Source organism: Hipposideros armiger, unplaced genomic scaffold (genome assembly GCF_001890085.2).
Source record: "Hipposideros armiger isolate ML-2016 unplaced genomic scaffold, ASM189008v1 scaffold_59, whole genome shotgun sequence".
Taxonomy (NCBI): domain Eukaryota; kingdom Metazoa; phylum Chordata; class Mammalia; order Chiroptera; family Hipposideridae; genus Hipposideros; species Hipposideros armiger.
The window spans coordinates 3,966,557-3,978,793 of record NW_017731409.1 but is presented as its reverse complement, the minus strand read 5'-3'; the positions used below and the strand labels follow the sequence as shown (position 1 = coordinate 3,978,793).

The 12,237-nt window shown below is 35.5% G+C and overlaps 1 protein-coding gene and 1 pseudogene across 12 annotated transcripts in view; both read left to right on the top strand.

Moving 5' to 3' along the window:
* Positions 1 to 12,237, top strand: part of FUT8 (fucosyltransferase 8) — a 205,621-nt gene that overhangs the window by 39,603 nt on the left and 153,781 nt on the right. For 10 of the 12 annotated variants that reach the window (XM_019641361.1, XM_019641363.1, XM_019641357.1 and 7 more), the window contains one exon: positions 11,697 to 11,787. The exons of the other annotated variants lie outside the window; for them this stretch is intronic. The gene's annotated coding sequence lies outside the window, so the exon portion shown is untranslated. The remainder of the gene's footprint in view (positions 1 to 11,696; positions 11,788 to 12,237) is intronic. 12 annotated transcript variants of the gene reach the window in all.
* Positions 389 to 883, top strand: LOC109382048 (oligosaccharyltransferase complex subunit OSTC pseudogene; annotated as a pseudogene).

Below are 12,237 nucleotides of genomic sequence, written 5' to 3'. Positions count from 1 at the left end.
CTGTTCAATAGAAATATAATGTGAATGCATGTAATTATACATTTTCTGGTAGCCACATTAAATAAGGTACAAAGACCAGGTGAAATTAGTTTTAATAATATATTTTATTTAACCTAATATATTATTTCAACAACTAAATAATATAAAAATATCAATGACATACTCTACATTCTTTTATTTCTAGTAAGTCTTCGAAATTGGCGTGTATTTTATACTTACAGCATTTCTCAGTTCAAACTATCCATATTGCACATGCTCAATGGCCACATTTGGCTACCAACTACCTTACTGGATAGTGCACTTATGTATCATTAGAAAATAAAAGATTGACTGTTTTCCTGGTAACATGTGGGACTCCAGGCCAAAAACTGCCTTTGCCTTCACCAATATGGAGACTTTGTACTGAGTCCCGTTCTTGGTGCTCGAATGCCCAAAGCCGCCCTGGGTGCATGCGCCCTAAGCCATGATGGGGTATGTTCTGGTGGTGGTGGTTTACTTCCTCATCACCAGAGGATTAATTTATGATGTCATTGTTGACCCTCCAAGTGTTGGCTCTATGACTGATGAACATGGGCATCAGAGACCAGTAGCTTTCTTGGCCTACAGAGTACATGGACAAAATATTATGGAAGGACTTGTACCCAACGTCCTCTTTGCAATGGGAGGTTTAGGTTTCATAATCCTAGACTGATACAATGTACCAAACATTCCAAAACTGAATAGATTTCTTCTTCTGTTTACTGGATTTGTCTGTGTGCTATTGAGGTTTTTCATGGCTGGAGTATTCATGAGAATGAAACTGCCAGGGCTATCGGATGGGTTAGAGTACCTTTTGAGAAGAAATCTGTGGATACTGGATTTGCTTCTGTTCATGAGGTTTTAAAAGCTGTACCAACTCTCTGATATGAAATGCAAAATAGAGAAAAGGAGGGAAAGCAGCAGAAAAGAAGCATCTAGTAGAAAACATAGGAAACATATTTAAAGCTTGGACTAGAATATCATCTTTGTATCAAAGAGACAAACTTATCACAGTATTTTTTTCCTGCTGACCTATACTGACACACCAGCAATGTTAAATAGCATTTTCTTACTGCATTTCTACAACTATAATTTTGAAGAGAGTGATTATTTTTTACAACCCTCTTAACATTTTTTGGAGATGACATTTCTGACTTTGAGAAATTAATGTGACAGGAAGTCAGATCCCATAAGCTGAGAACTCTAGATAGCTGATCAGCTTTACCTGTGCTTGCCTTTAAACAGAGTGTGTGACAGTACATTAGTTCAGATATGTATGTAAGACTGTTTCCTGTACGATAAGGTGTATGAAAGGACCAAGAATAAAGAATTTTATAATTAAAAAAATAAAAGATTGATGCTGTTGCTATGTTCATTAACAATTTCTGATTGAATTACAAATAGATGGCTTAGTCTCCCTCTGTATAGCAAACAAGCAGTGAAGGGCAGTCTGGGGCCGAAAGGCATCACCATTCAGTGTGTGCAGAGAATCTTCAGGAGGAGAACATATTTTGTATTCTCAGTAGGAAGGTGTGGGGAAAGAGTTACCAAATGTTTAGGTTTCCTGCTGTTTGAGGTTCTGCTGTTTGGGTGTTATTTAGTTAGAGGGATGGTGCTTTTTCTGTAGACAGAGCTATGGAGAAGCACAGTTACTCTTGAAACATGGTGTTTGTTGGTTCAGGGATTCTGTGTCTCTGTCTGGAACACTTCATGTCACTGATTTGCTTTTTGTGGGATTTAATATGTTTAATGTTATATCTCTCAGGCAAGAATTTCTAAAATCGGCTTTTTCCTTAAAACAACAACAACAACAACAAAAAGCCAAAAAACTAAAACTAATAAACTTACCACATAAAAAATAAATCTTTCCTAACTGTAAAAGTATAATATGTATTCTTTGTAACAATTTGGGTAATGGAGAGGCCTTCTTTTATGTGTTTGACAAACAGATCTCCAGCAGAAGGAAGTGTTTTCATGTTCTCACTTTGATTTCCTCCTGTAGCACAGGGTTTCTTGGGCAGTAGTACTCCAGTGAATCAGCCCCTCTGGTTTGTATGAGACAGGTAGTGAAGATTTTATTTCCTTTAAGGAGAGAGTGAACAAATGGGAGATATGTGTTCTTCCTGGCTGTGCTCTATTTTTATATTGTTTGTATTATATTACAAAGAATCTAATTTTATTGCATTTAATTAAAATATTTTTAGAGAGTTATCTATAAAACCGTAAGATTTATAAAACTAAATAACAGCTGTAGGACTTGTATTAACTTGTTGAGAGATACCAGGTTAAAATATAAGTTCTGCTCTGTACAATTTAACAGAATAAAGTGCACTTTTTATCATCAGTAATTTCCATTTTTCTTTTTACCAGGACCAATTGTTTTATTTGTTGTGAATGTAGCCTTGGTTTAAATGGGAATAAGGGAGGTTTGTGGAGACCAATGCTTACCATTTTGGGGATGGGTGATGGGAATAGGCAAGCTAGAAATATACATGGAAGAGAGAAAACAATAGCCACTTGGGAGGAACTTCAGATGATGTGAAAAACAGACGTTTTGAGAAAAGTTACAAAGTGTTTTTAAAAATAAACGATTTATATGCAAAACTTAGTCATTCAGAACATGGTCAGATTTTACAGAATTTGGGTAGAAAACATCATGTTAGAGAACTTTGAATTTTATATTATGTTCATATTGTATGTGGATGAAATATGGAAGTCTCTTAGTTGTTTTGGTTTGACACCCCTGTGGTGCCTTCTTAGACTCTTAACTAAGGATACAGTCCTTAGATGTGGAGAGACACAATACTGAATTTGTAATGTCTTTGAGTTAAACAACTAACACTGAATGACTTTAGAATAGATTCCATTAAACTGTCTGTTCACATTTTCTGCTAGAAGGTTAATAGTCATATTCACCCTTTCATGGAGTTATTACTAATTTTTGATTCTAGAATACTGTGAAAACAATGAATACTCTTTAAATATTAAGTATTATATTTATTAGAACATCCCTTAACATACAGTAGTTCTTTCATTAACCCATACTTAATTCTGGTTATTATAATTACCTGTCCTTAGCCACCCATCATAGTCCTATTCCTGTCTTTCTTTCATTCTTACTCATATAGGAACATTTGTGAGAATGTGCCTTAGAAGTGACTGACCTGCAGATGTCTTGTAAAAAGGGTGGTTATGACTGTGGAATGGTTTGTATCTGCCATTGTTGCCCTGCTGCTTTAGAAAGTTAGTTTAGATTAAAGAGTTCAGGTTTTGGAATTACATGGATTATCTTGTGTCCTGTCTCTCTCTGCTCCTTAATTCTTCCTGGGCAAGTTGCTAAACCTTACTTTCCTCACCTGCTACTTGGAAATAAAAGCAAGCACTTCTTAGGGTCATTATGAGGACCCACAGAAAATAATATCTTTACTATTAGGAATAATTGCATCTTACTGCTTTTTTTTCTTGAGTAAAGAACTTTATTGTGTTTTTAGAGCAGTTTTATGTTCACAGCAAAATTGAGAGGAAGGTACAGAGAATTCATATGCCTCCTCCATTATCAGCATTCCCCACCAGAACATTTGTTACAATTGTGGAACTTTTGTGCACAACGTAATCACCTAAAGTCCATAGTTTACCTTAGTTTAGTCTTGTCTTTTACATTCTGTGGGTTTGGACAAATGTATAATGACATGTATCCATTATTATAATAGTATAGAAAGTATTTTCACTGATCTAAAAATGCTCCTCTGTGCCTGTTCATCCTCCCCTCTATCCTCCACCTTCCAGCCCTGGACAACCCCTGATCTTTTCATTGTTTCCATAGCTTTGCCTTTTCTGGAATGTCTTATAGTTGGAATCATATAGTATGTGGCCTTCTCAGATTGGTTTCTCTGACTTCAAGTTTCCTCCATGTCTTTTCATGGCGTGATAGCTCATTCCTTTTTAGCACTGAACAATATTCCATTGTCTGGATGTACCAAAGTTTACTTATTCATTCACCTACTGAAGGACATTTTGGTTACTTCCAAGTTCTGGCAGTTATGAATAAAACATCCATGTGCAGATGTTTTTGTGGACATTACTTTTCAACTAACAGATACTTCTTCTATTGAGCATTTATTTATTTTAGCCTGACACTGTGTTATGTACTTTACATGCAGTATATCATTTAATTCTTATGTATATTATAGATTATGTAAAATACAAAGCCCATAGAAATATATGTTCAGTAACTGGTTGCTATTATTTTTTTCTGTGTTAGTTCCAAGGATGTGTAGTTTAATCAGAAGTTGAGGCTGTTAAAGATGAAAGATAGGACTGTACATTCTGATCAGACTTAAAGGACTTATTGGAAAGTTGGCAGTGGTTTGAAGGTGAAGTATATATTAAAGTATAGTCGAAGGATAATCTTCATGGGAATCACTTAGGAAGCTTGTTAAAATGTAGAGTTTTGGGTTAATCTTCAGGAACTGAGACTTTATGAATCAAAATCTCTGGTCACAGACTCCAGATTTTGTAATTTTACTAGCTTAATACGTAATTCTGATTCACTATGAAGTTTGAGAATCATCCTTTTAATTCTTCCTGATGATTAAGAAATGATTCTAGTGATTTTCAAATAGCTATTTTTCTCTGATATAATAAGCTTTCTTTTTATTGGTGATGGAGGTGGTAATTTTTTTCCATTTAAATTTTTGCTCAGGATATATATATAATATATGATTTTTCTATGTTTTGAGGCTAGTGGGGGATGGTATTTATTCATTCAACTAGTATTTAGTAAATGTCACTTATTTGAGGTATACTTTTGTTCATAAACATATCATATTTTACTTTATTATTAATGTAGTCTTTTTGAAAAGAGTAGGGAAGGAAGGCAGATTGAGAACATACTATTATGAAACTAAGTGGACAGGCGAAGAGAGTGGTTTTCTGGTGCAAACTAGAAGAAAAAAACTAACTACAAATAATTTACAAAACTAATATGAATAATTAAAACCTGATGGGAATTTGCAAGGAGTTTTGTTATGGATCGTTTTGTTCGTCACATTAGTTAATGAAAGAGTCATATCAGGGATGCTCTGCTTCTGTGTTTTTGACACTTGCCTTGCCTCCTAAGAACACTCTTGTTTTTGGTTTTACCTATGTTGGCTTCATGGAAAGTCTTACTCCACTCTTTAGAAAATCAGGTAAAATCTCATCCAAAGGGACCAAAGAATAGCTTCAAGTTATAATTTTAAACTTAGGTGTTCAGAAGACTACACTTCAGTGAGCCTTTGCATTAGTATTTTTAGCCCCCAGATCTTTCACTCTCCAGCATCCACTTTAATAACTTATGGGTTAAGGAACTCTATTTTTAATATCTGTAGTTTGTTCATTCTTAGAAACTAGGTCATCGGGGCTTTGTCATTGTTAATGAAAAAGGTATTGTATGCTTTGTTTAGGAGCATGCTTGGACTGAATGAAGCTAAAACATCTTAGAAATTGTTTCTCTGCTTTAAATACTCATAGTATATAATTTTGCATATTTTAAACTTATTTTATTTTCCAGTACAATAATATTATTTATCTCTGAGAACTTTGGCTATTCTGTCGTGCTATTTAGAATTCACATGAATTATTAAAACTTTCTAGTAGGCTTTTTACTGACAGCCACTGTCTAACCTCTCCTTTAAAAGTTGTCTTCAACATTTTTAAAAGTAACATTGTGTCTTACTGGGCCTGGAATTTTTGCTGTATGATGACAGAAGCAGATTGGACCTTTTGGAAGTTAGGAGCAAGTGGGTATGGAAAAGAGGAGAAAAATCAGACTAAATTGATGTCATGCCTGTTTCATTGTGAAATATAATCATTACTTTATGTGCTTTACTTTTCTGAGGGGTGGTGGTGGTAGTAGGAGCAGTTGTAGGGGCAAATTAAGAAGGCATTAAGGAGACTGTGCCTACTAACATGGGGTTTCAGTTAGTTCCCAAGTGTAAATAACAGCGGTTATTACTAAAATTTTTTCTTCCATAGGATAGTCTCATGTGCAGTATTGCAATGACAATGGTGGTATTATAAGTAAGCTCCGGAGTTACTATCTTTACTGTCATGTTCCTCTCTGTTTTAAGTGTGGGCCACAGATCCTTAATGGTATTGATGTTTTTATATTGCTTTTATAACTCTGTTGACTTTTTTTTTTAACCTGAGAAAAGCACACTGATATTTTCCTTTACTCTTATAGCATTTTTATTACCAGTAATTATACTTTCCTCCTGAATGATTTCAGAATGTTTTGGGATAGTATTGGTAGACATAGTATAATTTTGTGGTTAAGAGTATAAGCTCTTAAAGAAGACTATGTGGGTTTAGTTCTCAGCTTTGCCACTTACTAGTCATGTGACCTAGAGCAAGTTATTTTTTTAATGTAACTCCTCTTGCTTCAGTTTCCTTCTCTGTAAAGCAGGGATTATAAAATTATCTACTTGACAGACGTGTTGAGGATTAAATCATTTTGTAGAAAACAATGCCTACAAGTACTACATTCTGAATAAATGATAGTTATTATTAACTTAGTTATTTTTCACTCAGTAAAATAGTATTCTCAGTAAACTTTAATAGACTCTAAAAGTAAAAACAACTAATAGTTGAAACTTTAGAAAAAATTCAATTTAGAAAATTATTTTTAGGCTAGGGTTTGGACTCTTTCTTGCCCACAGCCTTTTGAAACTGTAATAGAACAACCTTTTTCAAACTTTAATGAGCATACAGATTACTTGGGGATTTTGTAAACATGTAGATTCTTACAGAGGTTTTGGAATAGGCCTGAGATGCTGCTTTCTAACAAGCTCCCCAGATAATTTGAATGTAGCTAGTACTTAGACCATACCTAGTAGTGAAATTATGGAATGTTCCATTAAGTGATATTCAATCCCTCTGTCAGTACACTATAAACATTTGGGTATTTTTTGGTTTTCTTTTTTTAATAATATGCCTTGGCTCTATCTCAGAGCACTTAAATCAGATCTCTGGCATTAATGTTCTGGGCATCATCATCGTGTTTGTAAAAAACAGTCTAGATCATTTTCACGTGTAAACAGCATTAAGAACTACTACTTTAGTGATTGGAAGGAGAGTCAGTAAGTTAAGAAGCTCCATTTTATGTCTTCATTTACTTTATCTTCTGTCATTTTAAACATCTATAGGGATGATGAAGCATTTTGGGTCAGAACTCTTAAACTGGGGGACAGCTAATATGTTGGTTTAACGTTTTCACTAGACTGAGCTAAAAAGTTTGACTCCTTGAACCTTTCTTCATGGATTCTATTTCCTGTTACTTTCATCATTTTTGTAATCTTTGGGTTCTCCCTAATTTCTCAACAGCTCCCTGAAAGTGTAGTAACTCAAACTCAGTATAAAACTACTTCAACAAAACTAAACGATGGCAGAGGCAAAAGAATAAAGTTCCTTCCACTTCTTATACTGTGTGATTATTGTAATATTTAAGGGGGAAAACTTGTATTTGTTTCAGACTTTTTATTGGCCTTTTCTTTATGCTTTTGGTGGCTAAAATGTGTTTTCTACCATGATAGTTGTTTCAATATATTACTCTTCTTAGGTTGTGTTTCCTCTTCCTTCTTTCTCAACTGTACTTCTTGCATCCATTTCTCATCTTGCACCTATTTGGGGGGAGAGACAGTAAATATTTTCTCATGGACTATCATGTTTTGGGAAAATAGTTTTCCATAGTGATTAAGATCATGCTGAAGTTTATTCCATCTAGTAATGGTGTAACAGTTAGAATCTGACAGGGATACAATCCACACTAGATATTTTTGTCAAGAAAATTTAATATAGGGATTGCGTTATATAGGTGTTGGAGGGCTGAACAAGCAAAAGGGAAACACGGGAGTAGCACAGAGATAATAATTGCAGAAAGCAGCAACCATCTATAGGGCTGGGGGGAGAAAGAAGAGCTTGGAGTAGAGTTGGGGCTCAAAACCTCTGGAGAGTGGGTACTGCTTGGATGCAGCTGTACTTCTGAGGGGTATACTTCAGAGAGTGCCAGAAAAAACTGGTGGGTGTCACCACTTGCTGTTGGTGGGGTGGACTGCCTATGCTGGGACAATGCTGACTGGGAAAAGCAAGTTTCTCAGTCTAGTGCCCTTACTGGAAGTAGGAGGAAGGTAGCTGGCAAAAGAGAGTTCTGTTTTCAGCATTACTGAGCTGAGTATTAAAGGGTGAATTTGGAACAGAGACAATAGCTGAATAACCAGTACATCTAGCCTTCTCCTCTTCAGGCTACATGATGGCATAGGCTTTTGGTCTCCTGGTCTCTTTCATAGCCACTGGGACCCCACATACTCTTAGTGTCTAGGATTTGGAATGAAAGGATTTGTTAGTTTAAAATTAACTTGTTAATGTGATTTGGGAGCATGAGACAGGGCCACATGCTCTAAGATAACTTGGTCACAGCCTTTCTTGGAACCTGAGATTTATTCATTAGATACACATTCCTTTGGGTCTCCAGGGGTTTCTGTTTTTCAAGATTTATTTAAAAAATTAAGAAAAAAATTGTGGTGGGAATAATGATTCTGTAAACCATAGGTTAAAAATTGGTTGCTTATTGGTCCAACAGTGGACTGCAGTGGGAATCAGTCTTTGAACATATTATACCTTCTCTCTCAAATTTTAATATGTACATGAATTATCTGGGAATGTTGTTAAAATGCAGATTCTGATTGAATATGCCCCTGGATAGAGCCTGAGATCCTGCATTTTTAATAAGCTCTCAGGGGAGGCTGCAGTTACTGGTCCCTAGATAAGACCTTTTTTCTTCCTCCCTGCTTTGAGAACCACTGGTCTGGCTTGGCTCCCCTTTGGACTTGAGTTCCAGTGGTTGAATGGCAAGTGATCATAAAGTAACTTTCTTGCAAGCTTGCCTAACTTTCTAGAAATATTTTGAGCAATCTTAGTAGAGGTATTAATAGCTATTGGGCTGTCGGAAAAGTCATGACGCATGTTTGCGACAGACGGCACTAGTTCATTTTTGGAAGCACTTAGAGTCATTCGCATCTATGTTATTGCTATGTCATTTGACAGCTGACAGTTCTAGCTTCATTTTAAAAAAATAATTGAGTGATCTGGTTGAGTTTTGGATATTTTACAACAAGTTGAAGATGGAAGACCAAACTGAATTTTTGCCATATTTTACTGTTTTACTTCCATAAAGGGAAGAATGCTCATCAAGCTTGTGAAAAGTTGCATAAAGTTTATGGTGACAATGCTCTACAAGAATGTCAGTGCCAACGATGGTTCACGAAATTCCGTGCTGGTGATTTTGATCTCAACGACGCTCAGTCAGGGAGGCCCACTGAGGTTGATGATGACAAAATAAAGGCATTGATAGAGTCAAACCCATGTTACACGACATGAGAGATTGCAGAAACATTGAACACCCAACATTCAAGCATTCATGACCACCTGAAGAAGCTGGCATATGTAAGCAAGCTCGATATTTGGGTTCCGCATGAACTCAAAGAAGTTCATTTGACAGCACATGTAAACATCTACAGTATGCTCATTAAACGTGAGGAAACGATTTTTTTTTGAAGCAACTGATAACTGGTGATGAGAAGTGGATTGTTTACAACAATGTGGTGCACAAACGGTCTTGGTACCGACGTGATGATTCTCCTCAAATGACATCGAAAGCAGACATTCATCAGAGGACGGTTATGCTCTCAGTGTGGTGGAATTTTAAAGGAGTCGTGTTTTTCGAGCTCCTACCAAGGAACCAAACAATCAGTTTGAATGTGTACTGTCGGCAGTTGGACAGTTTGAATGAATCCGTCATTCAGAAACGTCCAGAGCTTGTTAAGTGTAAAGGAGTTGTGTTCCATCGTGACAACGCGAGACCACACACAAGTTTGATCACCCATCAAAAATTATTGGAGCTTGGATGGGATGTGTTGGCACACCCTCCATACTCGCCTGACCTTGCACCATCAGACTTCGACTTACTTCATTTCACTGTCTTCAAAACTCCTTGCATGGTATAACGTTCAATTCAGATGAGACTGTAAATCAGCACCTTGTTCAGTTTTTTGCAAATAAAGACAGGTGCTTCTATGGACAAGGAATTACGAAGCTCACTGAAAGATGGCAAAAGGTTATCGAACAAAACTGGCAATATATCATTGATTGATCTTTGTTCTTTATTTAAATAAATGACTTTGAAAAACATAGACAAAATACGTCATGACTTTTCCGACAACCCAATATTTATTTCCAGGTGGAAACAAAAGGGCATATGCCTCTGAATAGGTTGACTTTTCCTCCATAAATTTGATGCATTTGAAAATCTGTGCTTAATTTTTTTCTCCCCCAAAGCCTAACTATTAATAGCCTATGGTTGAGTGGAAACATAAACAGTCGATTATCACATATTTTATATGTATTATATGTTGTATTCTTAAAAGAAAGTAAGCTAGAGTAAAGGAAATATTAAGAAAATGTTGAGGAAGAGAAAATACATTTACAGTATTTATTGAATAAACTGTGTATAAGTGAACCCCCGCAATTTAAACCCATGTTGTTCAAAGATCATTGTAATTGTATTCCCTCACTTTTGACTCTTTCATATACTTAAGCTTGTTGTCAAAGTACAGGGTCTTGCCTTGAGCCAAATAAAGGGAACTTTGAATACAGCCCAAATTTATAAAGTTGATTATTCTTTGCATTTGGATTTTACTTTACCAAGGCATACCTGATTACATGAATAAAGTTAATCTTTTATTCAGTTGTCATCCTTCAAGATCCCCTTTCTGCCCCCTCCCTCCACTTCTACCAGAGCTTTACTATTGTATTCACAGACCTAGATTTTCAACTAGGTGTTTTTTGTCTTTTGGTGTTTTATATGAATGTTATCCTTAAATTTTTAATTTAGGCTATGGATAATAACTTAAGCTATGAATAGAGAATAAAATGTGTTTTCTAGCATGATGTTGGTATCTTTATCAGCTGAGGTGCAAGAGTTAAAGTGAAAGTTAACAATTCAGGGGATTCCTACAAAAAAGAAGGGTGGGGGGAAAAAGAAGCTCAATTTTAGGATCCTAAGCAAAGCATTTTGATTGGCATATAGAGACCCTTGCATGCACACAAACGTCCATATTTGAATATTTATAGAAGGTAATCTGTCAAAATTACTGTTATTTTAATTTGCTAAGCTTGGCTGATTGCTGCAGTTGGATGTTAGTTGAATTCTAGATGAGGAACTGTAAATATGATCTGGTGTGGGACATGCTTTTTGTCCTTGAAGCTGCATATTCCTGTCTCCTCCCCTCTCCCACATTTTTTTTTTTTAACAGTGGGGGCTTTTTGTATTAGCTGAACTTCCATGTTTTTTTTTTTTAGGAAAAAAAATTAAAGTAGGGTGATAACGATAAATATATAAAAAATTGTTTTAATTAAAAAACTATTGACATTTAGTGATCAAGAATTGTTTAAATCGAGTTAACTATTTGTCCAGTCTTTGTTTTAACAGAGCTATCCCTGGAGAGTTCCAACCTAGAGACATATATATCTCATTTGAATGGCCTGTGAGCTTTTGTGTGAGTTATGTTTCATGTTAACAACAAAGGAAATATATAATTGTAGATAATTAATGTTATCTTTTTCTTTTGTCTTATTTTGCACAGTTGATAATTTCAGTGACCCAGATTCAAGCAATCATATTTTTCTTTGGAGATAAATGGTTTCGTCAGCTTCGTATGTTCTAGGGGAAGGAAGGTAAGCTGTTTTTCACAGCCAATATTGAAATAACTTTGTTAATAAATCAAATTTTTCTCTTTTTAAAAGTTAGGAAACACTTCTCTCTTTAGTTACAGAAAACACTGTATTACTTATGGGTGCTCTATCACTATTCCCCAAAAGATTCCACTGAGAGTACATTATTTCATCTGTAGAGATGGTACACTGACTTTCTAAAAATCATATAACTTTTTTTTGAAGCAGGACTATATTCTGTGATCTATCTACTAGGCTATCTTGTCTCTTTTACATAGCTGTTCTCATCTGAATATTTCTTTTTTTTTTTTTTTAAAGATTTTTATTGGGGAATTGGGGGGATGGGAACAGTGCTGGGGAATTGGGAAAGGGGAACAGACAAGTTGCTGTCGTTTTGTTCTTCAATCTAGTTGTGGAGGACGTTGCTTCACTGGCCCAAGTTGGCACCATCAT